The sequence below is a fragment of the Schistocerca nitens genome, chromosome 1, assembly GCF_023898315.1.
Source record: "Schistocerca nitens isolate TAMUIC-IGC-003100 chromosome 1, iqSchNite1.1, whole genome shotgun sequence".
NCBI classification, from domain to species: Eukaryota; Metazoa; Arthropoda; class Insecta; order Orthoptera; family Acrididae; genus Schistocerca; species Schistocerca nitens.
In genome coordinates this window covers 768,514,100-768,535,739 of record NC_064614.1, presented here as the reverse complement: position 1 = coordinate 768,535,739, position 21,640 = coordinate 768,514,100, and the positions used below count along the sequence as shown (strand labels likewise).

At 43.5% G+C, this 21,640-nt stretch overlaps 1 protein-coding gene across 1 annotated transcript in view; it reads left to right on the top strand.

Moving 5' to 3' along the window:
* The first annotated feature begins 19,143 nt into the window (after positions 1-19,143).
* Positions 19,144-21,640, top strand: part of LOC126201611 (uncharacterized) — a 28,010-nt gene continuing 25,513 nt past the window's right edge. The window contains exon 1 of the mRNA XM_049936802.1: positions 19,144-19,282. The gene's annotated coding sequence lies outside the window, so the exon portion shown is untranslated. The remainder of the gene's footprint in view (positions 19,283-21,640) is intronic.

Below are 21,640 nucleotides of genomic sequence, written 5' to 3'. Positions count from 1 at the left end.
AGCATATTTCATGACAGGTGGATTGGTCGTCGAAGCACCATACCATGGCCCGCACGTTCATCGGATCTGTCCCGGGATTTTTTTCTGTGGGGAAAGTTGAAGGATATTTGCTATCGTGATCCACCGACAACGCCTGACAACATGCGTCAGCGCATTGTCAATGCATGAGCTAACATTACGGAAGCCGAACTACTCACTGTTGAGAGGAATGTCGTTACACGTATTGCCAAATGCACTCAGGTTGACGAACATCCTTTTGAACATTTATTGCATTAATGTGGTATTTACAGGTAATCACGCTGTAACAGCATGCGTTCTCAGAAATGAGAAGTTCACAAAGGTACATGTATCACATTAGAACAACCGAAATAAAATGTTCAAACACACCTACGTTCTGTATTTTAATTTAAAAAAGCTACCTGTTACCAACTGTTCGTCTAAAATTGTGAGCCATATGTTTCTGACTATTACAGCGCCATTTAACACAAAGCGAAAAAAGTGGTCCAACTAAAACAATCATATTTCTTTACGTACTACACTAATATGTTATAAAAATGGGGGTTCCTATTAAAAAAAAACGCAGTTGATATGCGTTTGACCTATGGCAGCGCCATCTATCGGGCCAACCACAGGCCATCTGGTTTCCCCCTTCAAGCTAGACAAGTTTCGTTCTTTGTAGTTTTTTCGTTTGACGCTTATTTCGTGAGATATTTGGCCCGGTCACGATCAATGGAGCACCCTGTATATTGTACTTACAGAATCAAAAGTGGGTATTTAATCTGGTAGTATGCAGTGGTCATAATTGTGCGGTTCATCATTGTGTATTAAGAATACTAAAGAACCACACGTATGTTGTGACTGCGAAAACGCTTTGTTCTTTCAGCGAATAGTGCGTGGCGAACTGCATTTTTATAGACTAAGTAGCCAGCTGACAAAGAAATAGCGGACTAGGTAATCCCTTCGAGAGTGTCATTGCACAACCATTGAGAGTCTGGACACCGCTAGCTAATAGTGGCTTTGAAGACCGCACATTCCACAGCAGGAGCCAGCATGGAGCACCCGCCGGCGGACAGCGACTCGTTGGTGGTGCCCGGATCGACCCTGCGGATGCTGCTGGGTCTGTGGCAGCCGCGAGGCGGGGCCCCCAGCACGCTGAGCACAGCGCTCGCCTGCGTGACGCTCGCCTCCACCACGTTCCTGGCGCTGGGTGCGGCCCTCAAGCTGTGCGCCGACCCTCCGCAGGAGCTCGAACAGATCACGCTGTGCGGCCTCGTCGGATCCGCCTGTGTTGGATATTCCTTCAAGGTACAGTTCACTGTCCATTCTCCAGATATGTGGTCGTGACTACCATTCACGGTATACCTACAAGGTTACTTTACGTACCGTACAAAAACACCACTAGTAGAAACAAGATACAATTTGCTGTCGAAAACTCCTCTTTCAGTTTGATCACAAGTTAACGTAAAAGATATTTTGGCTGTAGGAACAGGCAGCTGCATTGGAATGTCAGTAGACTTTTTGGTTCATACTGACGATATTTAATGGATACAGAAAGAAAGTTAAGCCTCATTCGCCTGTCGACGCTCATCAAACCACGATACAGCGAACGACGGGGTACGTAAGGCGTTTTCAAAGTTACTACCCTGTTTTTCCTCGGTTCGCTACTGAAATTTATCGTCCACCAGTGTGTTCTGTTTGGACGAAGTAAAAATGCAAACTCCGACCACAGGCCATAGTGGTCCCATCGGAACCGGCCGACCGCCGTATCACCCTCCGTCAGTGGCGTCATTGGATGCGGTACGGAGGAGCACGCGGTTTCACGACGTACAGCCGCTACTACTCTGTCAAGCAGCCCCTCAACTGGCTTCACGAGGCTTGGTGCACCCAGTCCCAGTCCTCCCACCAAGGATGAATCTCTGTCTGTACCGGGAATCGAACACGGGTTGTCCGCATGGCAGTCAGTTGCACTGACCATTCGGTCGCGGAGCCGGACTTAGACGAAGTACCACAACGAAATTTTTATTTTTTGGTTATTTTTCTTGTGAATTGGTTTTACGATCGTCTGACTTGTTCTTAGTGAACTAGGGAAAAGCAGTGACAGCCCTGTACATATTGATTTGCGTGAAAAATGGTATATACCTTTTCGTTTACGTTGAGGCTTACCTGCACATCGTCTGATTCGCAGTAATCGTCGAAAAGGGACCCAATATTCTTCATTAATATTAGTACAGCCAGTGCAACTAATTTAATGCATTTTCTTCATCACAACTTAGGAAACTGTTTCATTCATTTAAAATATAGTCAGTGGTCTGAAAGTTACAAATATTTTACAGTTTGGTTATAGATGAAAAAAAGAAAGTTTACTTGACAAAGAACCATAGTTTCATTTTCTTACCTAACCACACACACACACACACACACACACACGCGCGCGCGCGCGCACACACACACACACTGAGAGAGAGAGAGAGAGAGAGAGAGAGAGAGAGAGAGAAAGAGAGGTGTGTGTGTGGGGGGATAAATATATTTAAAAATAACTATATATTTACCGCCAAATCAGCTATATGATTAAAAAAAATGGTTCAAATGGCTCTGAGCACTATGGGACTCAACTGCTGAGGTCATTAGTCTCCTAGAACTTAGAACTAGTTAAACCTAACTAACCTAAGGACATCACAAACATCCATGCCCGAGGCAGGATTCGAACCTGCGACCGTAGCGGTCTTGCGGTTCCAGACTGCAGCGCCTTTAACCGCACGGCCACTTCGGCCGGCTATATGATTAAACATTCTGTATCTACAAGTACTTCCGGCAAAACATCATCATATGAAAAGCCAAAAAGTCTAGTAAACACGGACTCTAAAATGCATAACTTAAGAGTTATGAGCCCTACTTCATTTCCAATATTGTGAAATAAATCTCTTCTACTGCAAAGTTTTGACTTTCCATATTTTGACAGGTGGTGCTGGGGATTAAATTAAGAAAAATATGTCCGCATCTAGAAACGCATCTAGAAACGTTTGAAGCAAAAAAGTCTAGTAAACATAGGCTCTGAAGTCCGTCCATTAGAGCTATGAGCACGTTCAACTTGGCTGCTGCGAAACACGTGTTCTCTACCGGAAAAGTGCTCATAGCTCTTAAGTTATGCATTTTAGAGCCCATGTTTACTGCACATTTTGATTCGAATGCTCCTTCCTGTCATATCCTTGGATATCCTGGGGCACCCTGTGTATAATGTAATTTTAAAACTTGGTGCAAGATACGTCTACGTCTACACACATACTACGCAATGCACCCTACAAAGCCGAAAGGACGTTACTTCGCACCAGTAGCAACGATTTCCTAACACATTTCATTCACGTACGAGAGCGTGGAAGAAAGGAACCAACCCGTAAATTCGCGACGTAATGTTTGGAAATAGAACGTCTCTTACATACAGAGCAAATAGGATGCCTCTTACAAACAAAGCTTAAGACTCAATTTCAACAAAATATCTATAGCAGCCCTTGCTACACTAACTGATGTTAATGTATTGAAGAATATAGATAGGTGTGCTACTGCTTCTATTAGATTTCACCAGGGCAGTGAGAAACTCAGAATGAAAAGAGAAGCCAGGAAAGTGGTTACATGTCAACCAAACTACACTGCCAGAAAAAATTAGTACGCCGTTTTAGAAGTTTCCATTTCACTAAAGATTTATTGTTGCAACAGTCCATATGGAGCATATGAAATGATTACTTTTATAGAACACAGAGGTAGCAGGTATCGACCCCTGCTCAAACAACATATTAGTATGTGGTGTGGCCTCCATAGGTGGCAACGTAGGCGCTGACTCTGGTATCCAGTCGGTTGTACAGATGGCGGATACTGTCCTGGGATACGTTATGCCAAGCCTACTGGACCTGTTGACGTAGTTCTGTAAAAGTTGTTGGCTGACGAGTTGCACGACTTACTTCTCGTCCCGTCATATCCCACATGTGCTCGTTTGGAGACAAGTCCGCAGATAGTGCTGGCCAGGGAAGTTGCTGCAAGCCTTTCAGGGCACGTCAAGTTTCACAAGCAGCCTGTAATGTCTGAAAGAAGAGATACCATCTTCCTATAGATAAGGCTTACCGTCCAATGGTCTTCTTCGGTGCGGATGCACTCACGTTCGTCAAATCTTACGGGAATTGGTAGATTGACTGCTGCGCGTGATGAGTATATACACTCCTGGAAATTGAAATAAGAACACCGTGAATTCATTGTCCCAGGAAGGGGAAACTTTATTGACACATTCCTGGGGTCAGATACATCACATGATCACACTGACAGAACCACAGGCACATAGACACAGGCAACAGAGCATGCACAATGTCGGCACTAGTACAGTGTATATCCACCTTTCGCAGCAATGCAGGCTGCTATTCTCCCATGGAGACGATCGTAGAGATGCTGGATGTAGTCCTGTGGAACGGCTTGCCATGCCATTTCCACCTGGCGCCTCAGTTGGACCAGCGTTCGTGCTGGACGTGCAGACCGCGTGAGACGACGCTTCATCCAGTCCCAAACATGCTCAATGGGGGACAAATCCGGAGATCTTGCTGGCCAGGGTAGTTGACTTACATCTTCTAGAGCTCGTTGGGTGGCACGGGATACATGCGGACGTGCATTGTCCTGTTGGAACAGCAAGTTCCCTTGCCGGTCTAGGAATGATAGAACGATGGGTTCGATGACGGTTTGGATGTACCGTGCACTATTCAGTGTCCCCTAGACGATCACCAGTGGTGTACGGCCAGTGTAGGAGATCGCTCCCCACACCATGATGCCGGGTGTTGGCCCTGTGTGCCTCGGTCGTATGCAGTCCTGATTGTGGCGCTCACCTGCACGGCGCCAAACACGCATACGACCATCATTGGCACCAAGGCAGAAGCGACTCTCATCGCTGAAGACGACACGTCTCCATTCGTCCCTCCATTCACGCCTGTCGCGACACCACTGGAGGCGGGCTGCGCGATGTTGGGGCGTGAGCGGAAGACGGCCTAACGGTGTGCGGGACCGTAGCCCAGCTTCATGGAGACGGTTGCGAATGGTCCTCGCCGATACCCCAGGAGCAACAGTGTCCCTAATTTGCTGGGAAGTGGCGGTGCGGTCCCCTACGGCACTGCGTAGGATCCTACGGTCTTGGCGTGCATCCGTGCGTCGCTGCGGTCCGGTCCCAGGTCGACGGGCACGTGCACCTTCCGCCGACCAGTGGCGACAACATCGATGTACTGTGGAGACCTCACGCCCCACGTGTTGAGCAATTCGGCGGTACGTCCACCCGGCCTCCCGCATGCCCACTATACGCCCTCGCTCAAAGTCCGTCAACTGCACATACGGTTCACGTCCACGCTGTCGCGGCATGCTACCAGTGTTAAAGACTGCGATGGAGCTCCGTATGCCACGGCAAACTGGCTGACACTGACGGCGGCGGTGCACAAATGCTGCGCAGCTAGCGCCATTCGACGGCCAACGCCGCGGTTCCTGGTGTGTCCGCTGTGCCGTGCGTGTGATCATTGCTTGTACAGCCCTCTCGCAGTGTCCGGAGCAAGTATGGTGGGTCTGACACACCGGTGTCAATGTGTTCTTTTTTCCATTTCCAGGAGTGTATTACTGCAAATGTAGTGTGTGGACAGTAAGTTGGAAGTGTGGGTCTCACGGGTAGGGTGCCAGAGCTAAGCCCCTGCAGTCACACTATCCTCTGTGTCCTCGATGGCTCAGTCAGATAGACCGTCTGCCAGGTAAGCAGGAGATCTCGGCTTCGAGTCCCGGTCGAGGCACATATTTTCAATTGTCCTCGTTGGTATTTATCAACGCCTGTAAGCAGCTAATGGTCTGGACTTCATTGTAATTTCATTCTTTGAGAGCTGCAAATCACTAATGTCCGAAAGAACAGATACCATCTTCATATATCTGTTTGTGATGGTCAGATCGACACCAACGTGTCTGTAGCTGGCACTGTGAAAGGTCAGAGGACATCGCGGTTTTCGAGACTCACACACCGACTCCAGGAATCACGATGTGATGGCTACTGGATATGAGAACAGGACTGGTTTGCTAATTGTTGAAGGGAGAATGAATTTTTGTTGTTTTTTCTTATGGCCATGGTACCAAATGATATATTCCAGTAACGAAACGAGACCCCACACCACAAGCCTCTTGAGGAATGTACTGACCCGTGACTGAACTGCCTAGTCATTTGATTTGTCAACCACAGAACATCTAGGGGATGCGATGGGAAGATGTATACTTTCATACCAGACTTCACCCACCATACTACGTGAACTGACACAGCATGTGTTTTAAGCATGGCGAGAACCTTAAGATGATATTTTCAAATTGTTTCATTCGATGTCATAACTAAACGAAGAATGCATTCGTGTCCGTGGAGGTCACACCTCACAGTGATGTAGACAACAGACATCAGTTTCGAAAGGAATGAAAGTATATTCATTTAACGTTACGTGATGCGCAAATCGTTCAAACAACCGACTGCTGGTTCATGGTGTAACACTTCCCATTTCCATCAACGTATATAATTGGTTGTGTTAAAATTTACAATTATTCTATCGCTGCGTGTATCTGTCTGCAGCACTTAATACCCTGTATTGTGTGACTGTCGTCTGTCCATTTCTACTTTCTGGCTTAAGTCTGGGTGGCATATTTTCACGGCTACAAAAATAGGCTACAGTTTCAGCGGCATCTCCAGCAAAATCTCGACCTTGATTAGTAATATTTTATGTACGGATCTAAGAATTATTGTTAGGGTTTATTTCCGGGAAAGCTATTATTGTCATTTGTTATCTACTACAGAGTTCGTATCCGAGGATCAGGAGTCGCCGATCTTATGGAGAGCTTACTCATCCTTTCAAGGATGTAAGTCGACAGCAATAAGTGGAAGATGAACCAGTTGAGCTAGTTTACAAACAGTTTATTTCAGAATATCACCGTGAGCTATCCGTAACCAGCAACCACATAATCATTCTCCACTGATACTTTCCCACGTCTAACATTAACATTGCTCCATGCTTACATTAAAGTTTTACTACTTTTTTGTCTGAATGCCATATACATTCTATTCACGCTCAGCACAAGTGAGACATAACGAAACTGTTTCCTTCCCACTTCCCCTCCCTAAATCCATCTGTAAACTCACTATAATTTTCGTTTCCCTGTCACCAGCAGGGGAACGCCCCTTCTTATTTTTGAATTTGCCAGCAGATGGGGAAACCTGGTAGCGTTGTATAAATTTCTTTACATTCTAATGCCATGTGACACAGGTCTGTGCCCTACCCACATCACAAGGCCTGCCTCCTTATCTATGACATCATCACTCTTACCAGAAATGTTATCAGACTTATCACTGATATCACCTTTCTCATGTGACAAGCCAGGCAACCACTCCTTACTGTTACCCTTCGCGTGCCGCCTCAAACCCAACAATTCAAAATCCAAGATCTCGGAACTTGCACTGTTTTACTTTTTAACACCTTCCACTCACCTCGCTTCCCCTCTCCTTCAATCATAGCATAGTACTTTACAGACTATTAAAATGAAACAGTCAATTACAATGCAGCGATCTTGCCGCTCAAAAGTATCTGAAAGCTCCCATTTTTTTGTCTGCTATATTAAAAAATAATTAATCAAAAATTAAATTACTGGAAATATTTTTGACCACGCTTGCTAGAGAAATCATTTTTCGAATATTGAAACAAACCTGCCAACTTTCGTATATGTCTCACAACTTCTTCTTGGTGTTGTGATCTTTTTTTTTCGTCAGCATATGTTTCTGTACCACGAAAAGCACGTCAGTCACAAAAGAGGGTTAATTTATAGCAAATGATGATTTACTATTATTTCTTTTACAGGCGGTTTTCAGTGTAGATCAAGCTCTGAGAATACTTGGTAACGATGAATACAATAACGATATCGAGGATGACAGCAGTCAGATTTCACTAAGAGCCCTTTCCTTCCCCACCCCCAAATGCATGTCTCGATGCGACTGATGAGGATTCAAGTGATCAAAATAATGAAAATTTATATAATTTAGGGGGAAGTCAAGTGATAACTGAAACAGAAGTAGAAATAGTTATTGAAAGTAAACGTACTGGAAGGATGGAAGCAAGAAGAGAAAAGGCAGGAAAAGGCAGACAGGATGATAATGGTATACAAACAGGAAGAAAATGTATCATGAAGAGAAATGTGATCTTACAGACTGCAGTAATGAATGGTCTCAACATTATGTTCCCAACAATTGAAGGCTATCGTAAATACAAAGACAGAAAAAAAATCGGAACACCAAGAAAGAGCTATGCGACATAAAAGTAAGGTGGTAGGCGTGTTTCTATATCTTAAACATCATGTCTATTCACATTTCAAGCCACTCGCATAAGAATCGCGCTATTAGTGGCACTATGAAGATGAAAATTACGTTTGCTTTAAATACATACTGTTACTGTCATGAGCCTTAGTTGTCTTTGGGATGTTACTCAAGAATGGATTTAAGGCAACACTAAGTTTGAACGAGGTTGTGTAGCAGGACTACGGAAAGCTGAATGTTCCGATACTGCGGAAAGACTTGGTAGGAATGTAGTCACTGTACAGGATTCCTGTCAGCGGTGATCACGAGGATGTAGACCAGTGAGAGGACCAGGCTCCGGACAGATACGTGGCACTTACTAAGAGGTAAGACCGTCGTGTTGAGCATATGGTTGTGACGCATCGTACTGCATCTCCAGCAGCAATCTGAGCAGCATTTGGCACCACAGTGTCAAAAACAACTGTCAAAAATCGATTATTTCAGGGACAACACCGAGTCAGATGCGCTGTAGCGTGTAATCCACTGACTCCAAATCACCTTGCGACTTCAGTGGTGTCAAAAAATGGTTCATATGGCTCTGAGCACTATGGGACTTAACATCTATGGTCATCAGTCCCCTAGAACTTAGAACTACTTAAAACTAACTAACCTAAGGACAGCACACAACACCCAGCCATCACGAGGCAGAGAAAATCCCTGATCCCGCCGGGAATCGAACCCGGGAACCCTGGCGTGGGAAGCGAGAACGCTACCGCACGACCACGAGATGCGGGCTCAGTGGTGTCAAGCGGGAGTTCATTGGGGGGCAGAGTGGAGGTCGGCTGTGTTTTGTGATGAAAGCTGGTTCTGCCTCGGTGCTAGTGATGGGTTTGTGTTGGTTAGAAGCAGGCCAGTAGAGGATCTGCAACCAACCTGACTGCGTCCTAGACTCACTGGACCTACGCCTAGAGTTATGGTCTGGTGTGTGAATTCGTATGACAGTAGGAGCATTGTCGTGGTTATCTCACGCAACCTGAATGCAAAACTGTATGTCCATCTGGTGATTCGACTTGTTGTGCTGCTATTCATGAACTACATTCCAGGAGTGGTTTCCGACAGGATAACGGTCGACCACATAATCGCTGCTGTAATCCAGCATGCTCTATAGAGTATCGACATGTTGCCTTGCCCTATGCGATCACCAGGTCTCCAATCTAGCACATATGGGACATCATTGGACGACAGTCATCCATAACCAGCAGTTACCGTCCCTGTATTGATCGACCAAGTGCAACAGGCACGGAACTCCATCGAAAAATCCGACATCCTACAATTGTAACACACAATACATGCACATTTGCTTGCTTGCATTCAACAGTGCGGCAATTACCCCTGTTTTTATGTACCAGAGTTTCACATTTGCAATGGCTTCCCTCGCACTTACATTACCGGAGGAGGAAATTGGTGTTTAACGTCCCATCGATAACGAGGTCATTAAAAAGGGAGCACAAACTCGGATTAGGGAAGGATGAAGAAGTAAATCGGCCTTTCAAAGGAACCATCCCGGCATTTGCCTGGAACGATTTAGGGAAATCACGGAAAACCTAAATCAGGATGACTGGAGACGGGTTTGAACCGTCGTTCTCCCGAATGCTAGAGCAGAGCTTGCATTAGCCTGTAATCTTGCTATGTTAAGCACTGAAATGCTATACAAACGTATTCCTAAAAATTCTTTACTGTACATTCATTATTTTGCGGTGTTGCTATTTTTTTTCTGTCAGTGTGTTTTGGTCTTGTTTTGATGATGATATGATTGAGACGATTACCACATTCACAAACCAATATGTTGCAAACATAATAGATTGGGAGATTGATTTCAATTAAAAGGAGGCTATTTATTACAATTATTTACTTAGCAGTTATACTGAAATACTGAGGCGGATATGTACTAGGAAACAATAATCTCGTTACTTGGGATAACACAGTCGAATTCATAATGTCCAACTTACAGTTATGTGATTTGACAAGGTTAACGAACAATTGCAGGGAAGTGCAAAAAATGGTTCAAATGGCTCTGAGCACTATGGGACTTAGCTGCTAAGGTCATCAGTCCCCTAGAACTTAGAACTACTTAAACCTAACTAACCTAAGGACATCACACACATACATGTCCCAGGCAGGATTCGAACCTGCGACCATAGCGGTCGCGCGGTTCCAGACTGTAGCGCCTAGAACCGCTCGGCCACTCCGGCCGTCAGGGAAGTGCAACCAGTGAAGAAAAACATAACGTTGATGAAACAACTATAGCTTAATTTGGTAAGTATAGATGCAAACAGTTCTCAGAGGAAAACCAATACAATACGGCTACAAAATTTGGACTAGAGCTACAAGGACTAGACAAATTGCATGGTGGATCCTTATCAAAGTACGAGCATTACTCTACCGGAGAACTACAAACACTTGGGCTTAGGAGCGAGTGTTGTTCTACAGTATACTGATGTGTTATTGAATTTGGGGAAATACTCCTATCATCTGCTTTTTGATAATTACTTGATATCATTTCCCTTCCTTGCTGAATTACATGATAAAGGCATTCAGGATACAGAGCAAATTAGAGAAAAAACGAATCTCGAAATGTGACCTATTAGACAGTAAGTAGATGAATAAATCCCATCAGGGAACAATTCAATTAAAAACCGACAAGTCTAGGAATGCAATAGTTGAAAGATGGAATGACAACAGCATGGATATCTGTAAAGTCGCTACACACACTAAAGCGATTTTCGCAGAGTAAGAAGAAATGCATAGGTATCGAACAGGCTCTAATGATTCAGCTTTACAGTGAAAACATTGATGGAGTTGATCGGGCTAACCAAAGCATAAGCCTCTACAGGAAATTCATCAGAGGGAGAAAATGGTACTTCAGTTTGACAGCGCATTGCACTGATGCAGCTGAACAAAATGGATGAAAATTACATAGGCTTGAAAGTAAAGAGTAACTGGATCATCTTGACTTTCGTGGCCATGTTGTAGCTTTGTCCTGTAAACAAATGCCCACGCATGCAAACCTAAGGGGAGGCCATCAGGACACGGCACCAGGACTCCAGTAACGACAGAACAGATCACTCGGTGATTGGCCTACGCAAACACTCTGCAGCCTCAGACATACAAAAACCACGCCAAGGGGTGTAAAATGTGATGTTGGCTTGAATGTGAATCATAAAAAGGGAGTGTTTAAACATGTTTTTATCTGTTTATACTACTATCAACTTTGAAATGTTACAAATTTCACTGTATTCATCGCAAATAATACGTGGTGCACTATGTGATCCAAACTATCCGGACACACCCAAAAACATACGTTTCTCATATTAGGTGCATTGTGCTGCCGCCTACTACCAGGTACTCCATATCAGCTTCCTCGTCATTAGACATCGTGAGAGAGCAGAATGAAGCGCTCTGCGGAACTTATGGACTTCGAAAGCGGTCAGATGATTGGGTTCCACATGTGTAATACGTCTGTACGCGATATTTACACACTCCTAAACATCCCTAGGTCCATTGTTCCCGATGAGATAGTGAAGTGGAAACGTGAAGGAAGACGTACAGTACAAAAGCGTACAGGCCGACCTCGTCTGTTGACTGACAGAGACTGCCGACAGTTGAAAAGGGTCGTAATGTGTAATAGGCAGACATCTATCCAGACCATCACACAGGAATTCCAAACTGCATCAGGACCCACTTCAAGTACTATGACAGTTACGCAGGAGGTGAGAAAACTTGGATTTCATGATCGAGCGGATGCTCATAAGCCACACATCACGGCGGTAAATGCCAAACGACACCTCACTTGGTGTTACGACGTAAACATTGGACGATTGAACAGTGGAAAAACGTTGTATGGAGTGACGAATCACGGCACACAATGTGGCGATCCGATGGCAGGCTGTGGGTATGGCGAATACCTGGTGAACGTCATCTGCCAGGGTGTGTAGTGCCAACAGTAAAATTCTGTGGCGGTGGTGTTACGGTGTGGTCGTGTTTTCCATGGAGCGAGCATGCACCCCTTGTTGTTTTGCATGAGACTATCACAGCACAGGTCTACACTGATGTTTTAAGCGCCAAAAATACTAGGCTGTACCGGAAATCTAATAGTGTATTCCAATCTCAAAAGACATTCATAATAAGACACCTTTGTTGCATGCTCTGGGTCCAGCCAAGGTAAGTTCACAGGTGCTACTTTGGTTCTAGCTGTCTGATATATATATATATATATATATATATATATATATATATATATATATATATATATGTGTGTGTGTGTGTGTGTGTGTGTGTGTGTGAATTATTTTCTGCTTGGATGATTTAATGATCTTGTGAACTCCAAGGCAACAATTACAGAATAGAGGATACATCATTAACATACTGCTAGGTGCTGTAGTCAGAAACCTAACACATATTCAATTTACTTTATTACCTTCATAAATCGGTACTCACTGTGCAGTAGTGAGTTGTCCACAATGCAAGCTGATCTCCCTTTCTGTTGCACTCAATTACAGAAGTACACGTGTATGCTAACCTATCTATTAGATTTCACTCTGTTTTTCTGAGGATGAGAATTATGCACTTCCAGAGTTTAGTTACCACTACTTATAGGAGTAGTCTTTGCTTTTTTTCACAACACACATCTTTCAATGGTAAACAGCAAATGGTAATCTTTGAGCTTGCTCTTCTTGAAGATATCTCGCTTCTCATTTGGAAACCTTTACCTACAGTTGTTTATATTGCTAGTTTTTCGTTTCCCATTACATGTTACCCGATACACATTTGCACTATTACACCATTACACAGCTGCATCATTACAGCACAACCTGGTACCTCTTAGCCATTATCTGTTACCCAATACACTCTTACACCATTACCCTATTACACCATTACTGTGTCAAAAGTTGCCCATAATGCCAATATCTGTTTCCCTTTAACCTCTGCCAGTCACACCCTTAGACCATTACAACATTACACCATTACACTAGCATATGTTTGCCTATACCCCATTACACCGCTACCACGTTACCTCATTACACTGTTATCCCATTCCCCCAACTGAAGCAATTACAGAGTTACACTGTTACACTATAATACTGTTACCCATTTACTAATATGCTTTTGTGTTGTATATAAGTTAGCCTTTTACCAATACCCCATCATACTGTATTGTACTGTATGGAACTGGGGACCTAGAAACTAGGGAGAGGCTTCCTCCCCGCCGTAGCCCTCAGTGGTACACCCCCACAGCAGGCTACAGCAGTCCACTCACCCCGCCGCCACCCCACACCGAACCAGGGTTGTTATTCGGTTCGGCCCCCAGTGGACCAACCCGGAACGTTTCACATCAGACGAGTGTAACCCCAATGTTTGCGTGGTAGAGTAATTATGGTGTACGTGTATGTGGAGAAAGTGTTTACGTAGCAATCGCCAACATAGTGTAACTGAGGCGGAATAAGGGGAACCAGCGCGCATTCGCCGCAGGACATGGAAAACCGCCTTAAAAACCATCCACAGACTGGCCGGCACACCGCCGGACGGATTCGTGCTGGGGACCAGCATGCCTTCCCACCCGGAAAGCAGTGCGTTAGACCGCTCGCCTAACTGGGCGTGCAATACCCCGTTACAGTATTTTATTCATTACCCATTACACTGTGACCCCACTACCTCATTACCCTGTCAGCCCATTACACTGTAATCATGTACAAAGTTATGCTGTTACACTGTTACCTGTTGCCAGGTTACGCTGGAAAATGGACGCCAGTAGCTGACATCCTCAGTAGCTGACACCCATAACAGCTGACAACCACAGTAGCTGACAACCTCAGTAGCTGACACATCACATAGCATGTGCTAGAAATTTTACAAAGTTCCCAGCACAACTCTAATGTGCAAAACTTATGTCAAATATCCAGTTGAAAGACAGTTTCTAATGTGTGACCATATGATTTAGCATTGTCATCGGAAGACGAAAAAAGTTTGTTGGAAGGTAACGTAAGTACCCTAGCAAGGTGTCAGTATAATGTTTGACAGACTCTGAAAGTGAGTGGTAGACAACATAGAAACGCTCGTATCAAATCTACACAAATGTGTATTACAACTGAACTGTAATGTTTGGTATTATATCAGCAGAAGATGGCAAACATCTTATTCTGCGAAGTAAAGTCCAGCATGGAATCGCTTTAATGTCTGACTGACTTTGAAAGCGTAGCAACCCTCGTTTCACACAAAGCATAACAATCCTCCTTTCATACCTAGACGAATTTTCACTGCTACTGTCCTATATGCTGTTCCATCTAAATATCATCGCAGGAGAGCTTCTGTAAAGTTTGGAAGGTAGGAGACGAGATACTGGCAGAAGTAAAGCTGTGAGACCGGGCGTGAGTCGTGCTTCGGTAGCTCAGATGGTACAGCACTTGCCCGCGAAAGGCAAAGGTCCCGAGTTCGAGTCTCGGTCGGGCACACAGTTTTAATCTGCCAGGAAGTTTCATATCAGCGCACACTCCGCTGCAGAGTGAAAATCTCATTCTGATCATGTACATAGATTCCACTGGGTGACAGCAGACGATGACAAACATTTTGAACTGCAAGATGAAGTTAATACACTAACTTGGGGTCACTATAATGTTTGGTTGTACTTAATATCGGCTTTGGAGACGTGTTTCTGATGAACTGATATATGGGAATAACATTGTTTGCTTTTATAAACCTCGTCAACGACTGCATTTTAAACCTGTAAGTTAGATCACCAATAGCGCCCACGTGCAATTTGCAGAGCAGCTTGTGTGCCATACAGAATTACGCCGAGCCAAGAGTCAAACACATTGGATGCCGGTAGGACAAGACTTGTTGGAACAAGCAAAACACCCGGTCACTGGGTTCACTCTTAGCAATGCGTGCCTTGGGGCACATGACAAGCTTCGTAGAATATTTAGATTGTGAAACTGATTAATTTGAGGTTTCATTGTCCCTTAAACCATCTGACACAGAAATCAAAGTTTGCATCTAAAGAAGTCCTGCTTTACGTAATTTTGTCTTTAAAATGATCCTTCTCAATATATTGCAAAAAATTCAGAACATTCAGATGTTTTTGAGCACAGGTAAGATAACTACATCGTGATCGACTGTTTCATTTAAATGGTCTGCAAAACACATTTAGCCGTGGAAATACTACAGATCACACACTTTAAGTAAATTAGGAGAAATTCTTCTAAAAGTCGCACAAAAACAGGCTTCAGAGCATTTCGATGATTTTGAACATGGTCAAAAATACTACAAGTTAATCCTGTAGTAATTTCTTGAGTAAATATGTTTTAGAATAGCGCACAGAGTACATGTAACGTACAGATACTTCTGAGTACCAAGTTAGCTGCACTATTATTAACTATTTCATTTTAATGAACTGTACATTGCTGTGTTCTGATTTTAATATTTATTTTGAATTTTTTAAGGGTTCTACTACCACACCTGGCTTACTTCCACCATCTTAGACAGTGATTGGCTGGGGAGAGTTAGGGTGTGGAGGTAGGGCTGAGAGAGGAGAAGAGGTGCTTTTCTTATGGGTGACAAGGTTTTTTTTTAAGAAAACAGAGAGGTCCAACCTGTAGATTAATGTTGCTCCTTGGTAGCTGCGCTACTGGTCCTTTAGCCGAAAATGTTGGTGTGACAGGATTGTATCTCTTAATACACACATCAAAAAAAGTTTTGCGACACCCCGATTCCCGGAACTCCTGAAGATAGACGTTGACTGTGGGTATTGTATCACAGACACAGTCCCTTTGACTGTTCAGAGATGTCACCAAACCAGCCCAAAGATGTAAATCACCATGCATGAGCAGTACCTATTAGACGGAGGGGGTCCGACAGCCGATCAGTTCCAGTCATTGCACTTGGAAGGAGTTACACGGCTCGTGTTGTCTATAGTTTAACCATGCCTAGACGGTCAATACCGCAGTTAGATCGCGTCCGCATTATTACTTTGTGCCAGGAAGAGCTCTCAACAAGGGAAGTGTCCAGGCGCCTCGGAGTGAACCAAAGCGAAGTTGTTCTGACGCTGACGTGGAGGAGATACAAAGAGGCAGGAACTGTCGATGACATGTATCACTCAGGCCGCACAAGGGCTCCTACTGCAGTGGATGAGCGCGACCTACGGATTATGGCTCGGAGGAACCCTGACAGCCACGCCACCATGTTGAATAATGCTTTTCGTGCAGCCACATGACGTCGTGTTACGACTGAAACTATGCGCAATAGGCTGCATGATGCGCAACTTCACTCCCGACGTCCATGGCGAGATCCATCTTTGCAACCACGACACCAAGGAGCGTGGTACAGATGGGCCCAACAACATGCCGAATGGCCACCTCAGGATTGGTATCACGTTCTCTTCACCGATGAGTGTTGCATATGCCTTTAACCAGACAATCGTCGGAGACGTGTTTGGAGGCATACCGGTCATTCTGAACGCCTGAGACACACTGTCCAGCGAGTGCAGCAAGGTGGAGGTTCCCCTCTGTTTTGTGGTGGCATTATGTGGGGCCGACGTACGCCGCTGGTGGTCATGGAAGGCGCCGTAACGGCTGTACGATATGCAAATACCATCCTCCGACCCATAGTGCAACCATATCGGCAGCATCTTGGCGAGGCATTCGTCTCAAGGAGACAATTCGCCCCCATCGTGCACATCTTGTGAATGACTTCCTTCGGGATAACGACATCGCTTGACTAGAGTGGCCAGCATGTTCTCCAGACATGAACCCTATCGAACATGCCTGGGATAGATTGGAAATGGCTGTTTATGGACGACGTGACCCACCAACCACACTGAGGGATCTTCGGCGGATCACCTTTGAGGGGTGGGAAAATCTGGACCAACAGTGCCTTGATGAACTTTTGGACAGTATGCCAAGTCGACTACAGTCATGCATCAATGAAAGAGGACGTGCTACTGGGTATTAGAGGTACCGGTGTGTACAGCAGTCTGGACCATCACCTCTGAAGGTCTCGCTGTATGGTCTTACAACATGCAATGAGTGGTTTTCATGAGCAATAAAAAGGGCGGAAATGATGTTTACGTTGATCTCTACTCCAATTTCGTGTACAGGTTACGGAACTCTCGGAACCGAGGTAAAGGAAAACATTTTTTGATGTGTGTAAATAAACAGAGAAGTCCAGTAATTTTTTGCAAATGTTCTAACGAAATCACTTCGTATATTTATTTACGGAGATTGATTCCTATCGGTAAAGACCAGGCCTCGTTACAGCTCTCCTTGCACTAGCATTTGACGGATAGCTTTGAATTATATTCCGCCAAAAGGATGTGAAACATGAATTAATTGGCACACAAAGTAATTTTTCCTGAAGGAGATCAAAACGTTGTCTACTAGGCACACGGAACGACGATAATAGTCCGTTAAGGTATCGTGAAATAAACATGTCTTTGCTGTGAGCAAAAATTGGTCTACAATTTAGAGATAAACTACTCTTCTAATCTATTTAGTAGCTCACTAGTTGTTATGGATGCTTGTAGATCGAAAACTTACATACACAATAACTTTCGAAATACATTATTTCCAGCAAAACTAATGACTAGAAAGAGTTCATAACAGTGAATTGCATAATCTGAATAAATAGGTTTCACAGGGGATATCAGTTTCCATTAGTATGTAAATTCATGTAACGAGTGCTTAGATAACGGATTCTGTCATCAAAATTTATGGGAAGAATAACAGCATGTAAAGAAAACTTAGTATACATCCTAGCTATTGTAATTAGTAGCATAAAAAACAAAGTAGTATGGTGGGGTCCAAACATTACGTAATCCCGTTTTGAAGAAAAGAGGCGATTAAATGGGAAATAAGAAAAGTGATTTCCAAGGCGACCTGTGTATGTGGGTAAATTTATACACGATTACAAATGAGGACTGTTATGTAAGTGGCTGGGATTGGTGACGTTCTCCTGCAATCCAGCGACTTAGAGGCCACATGTGGTGGATGGAATGATGGTGGGAGTACTTTTTCACAGCATCCTGTGTTGATCTGGCGTCCGCATTGAGATCGCCACCAGTGTTTCCGCTTGAGAGGAGTCTTGGGTAATCAGGCTAGGTAGGGAGTGACGCACTGGGTCAGGGAGGAACTGAGCCGGAGAAGGCCTCATGGTGATCAGCGTGGGGATAGCGTCGCGATACAAGGAAACCTATTTGTAGATTTATGTTGCCTCTCGGTAGCTGCGCCACTGGTCCTTTAGCTGAAAATGTCCGTTACAGAGAAAAAGAAGTCCAGTAGTTCCCTTTAAATGTTCACACGGAATCGCTGTGCATATTTATTTACGGAGTTTGATTCCTGTCGCTTAAGGTCAGGTCTCATTACAGGTCAAAAATGTTTATGCATATCTCCTCACAGTCACATGTTCTGGGTATTACCTTTATATACTAATGCTGGTTTCTCCTGCCGGTTACAAAACGAATACAATCTCTGTAGACCTTTCTCATCGAATCCAGCTCTGTCCGCCTTCTTACAGCATTCGTGCAGGCCTATGTGGTGATACCATCTATTCAATGTTCCGACATCTGACAGCTGCAAGTATCCTGTGTCCAGTTGACAGTTCGGCCTGTGACCCTATTGAACTCCTCGTTCCCCAAGAAAGTTTTCGGTCTTGAAAAGATGATTTTCACAAGTGACTTAACCTGTTGCTATGTATTAGCAATGTTCGTGGTATTGTTTTTGTTGTTACAGAATTTGCCTTACTTCAGCGTGTGTTCTCTTCTCACAGGCGGGGCTCTTCGTAGCACAGGGCGGCACGCTGCGTCACACGGTGCGACTGCTGGCAGACACCAGACTACGGTTCTGCAGTGGAGATAGCAGTGAATTTATACGGCGCCGGTACCAGAACCATTCAAACATCATTTACTACCTCTGTCAGGTTAGAATATCAAACAGACCTGCAGCCTCAGGTAAAAATAACTGTGATTCTTCACAAGTAATGAGTACTCTATATCTACAATCAATTCTTAAAAACTGAACGTGTATTAAACAAGGACAGAAAAGGGGATTAAATAAGACTGACAGTAACACAGTTGATAAGGTAGTAATACTGTGTATCCTAACTAAGACCTGAACGTCACAGTCATGTCGTTTGGTTTTACTGTTTGATTTGAAGTGGTTCAAAGTAACAGTGGGTACGGAGCTGCTCGAATGACAGATAAATCGTGACTGCTGTCTATTGGTCGTGTAGTATGTTAGATGCTGTTCTATCAATCTTCCGTTTTCTTCTATTCTAGCTTCGTCTTCTATCCACGTATCTTGTTCTTCTTTTAACTTTTTTGTCCATTTATCTTGTCTATCTGCGTTCTATCTTCTTCTTCCATCCGTCCATACATTTATAAACTGAAGTCTACACACACAGTTTTGTCCGTATGTTTGCGTTATTTCCAGGAAGATAGTTGTATTCATGACTTTTGTCTTTAAAATGATCATATTCTAGAACTACATCGATTTCATTACAATGAAACATCTGGAAAAAACCACCTTCTCACGCAGATTACTCTTCCACCATCTAAATCATTCTGATATGAACATAATAGCACTTATCAATAAAAGTATTGAGTCATGCCAGCATGCACTGTTTTAAAATGAATAAAACGTAAAGAACTGTATACATGCAAATGACTGTTGCAGGACAAAAAGGTACACAAACTTCAACTCTTTCTCGTTATGCACCAAATTTGTAGGTAACAGACACCAGATCTGAACTATTACCGATGTACCTGTTTCACTCTATCAACATAATACTTAATTTTAAAATGTCAGTTATAACTAACATTTCTATATTTAGGGAAATATGAAGGTTATAAGGGAACACACGCTTACGTCATGGCACGAGTTCGATGCATTACTCTGACCTCTCGTTCATTTGATTTAATCATATTCGTTATAGTCATCATTACTTTGTCTACCTGAAATTCAAATAGTGGCAAAGTTATTACGTGTTTACAGCATTACAAGCTTCAATTTCATCTATCGATGAATATTTTAGCTGATTTGGTTTGCGAGTAGTTTTACTTAAAATTAATGTTAAGAGGCTGTGTTACTCGTAAACTAGAGGTCTTACAGCGGCGTCCAGAGCTACAGTGGGTTCGTGAATTTCAGATGCACAATTTGACATCCTCACGTATTTTGAGGTTGTAATAAATTCTATTTTTTTGTATTTCTTATGTATTTCCGCGTTAATTTCGATGACTTGAAAGCACTACTTGGTCAACAGCGTGCGTGTCTGTCCCATATTCTGGATTTTACCAGTCGTTACCTGCCACTGCACACCGTTTGTGTACGTGCTAGCCATGCCTAACCAGGCGATCACGCTATTACACTCGCTCCGCCGTACATAGCCAAGATGTAGACAGTCCTGTAATGTCACAGCACGTTTCACTTCTCGTAAATGCGTACGATCATGAATGCTATTACACAACAATATAGGGAACTGAAGGATCACATCACTTCAAAATGTAAGTACCTGTCAGCAAAGCAGCTGGTGGCATGTAGGTGTGACGACTCTCACATCCAATTAACTTTCAGACCTCATCTAGTGTACAGTTTATACAATTGCTACCACTGGCCCTTAAAACAAAGATGAGGACTCCGTGTAGCAATGGACTGTATAGGGTGATTTTTGGTGATCCACACTTACTGACAATTGTGGAACATCCTTTGCTTCCTGGTTTCTATATTGCTATCCTGTCAGTGTTATTGAATTTGATTAATTCCCCACTAAAGCTTTTACTGTAAAGTAAAAATTGCAAAACATGACTCGTCAAACCCACTCCTTTCCTGCAGCAATGTATTTCTGTGCACTGCACACATTTTAACTTTACTAACATTGCCATCCGTTCTTCCCTAGTTGCTACGTCAGTTACACTTTATCATATAGGTAACAAAAATTCCACTTTTTGGAACCGAATTTCTTTAACGCAACAAACGTGCTTCACCTGTTTATGAAAGACATCTTCAGTGCGCTATAATAAAAGGAAAATAATTTAATTATACTAACTTTGATACGAGTTCTGTAGTGATTGTTTTATATCTGTTTCTATTTACGACTATATAGTTTTCTTTTTTACATTTACATTTATAACATGGTCTATTCATGCATCTGATTTATTCTTATGTATTTATTAGGTACACAGGATACAAGTTTCTTCCAATTGATATGTCACATTTGAACACTTCCCTGCACATGACCTATTCTGTAGCACACTACAAGTGTTCTTGCTCACATGATTTA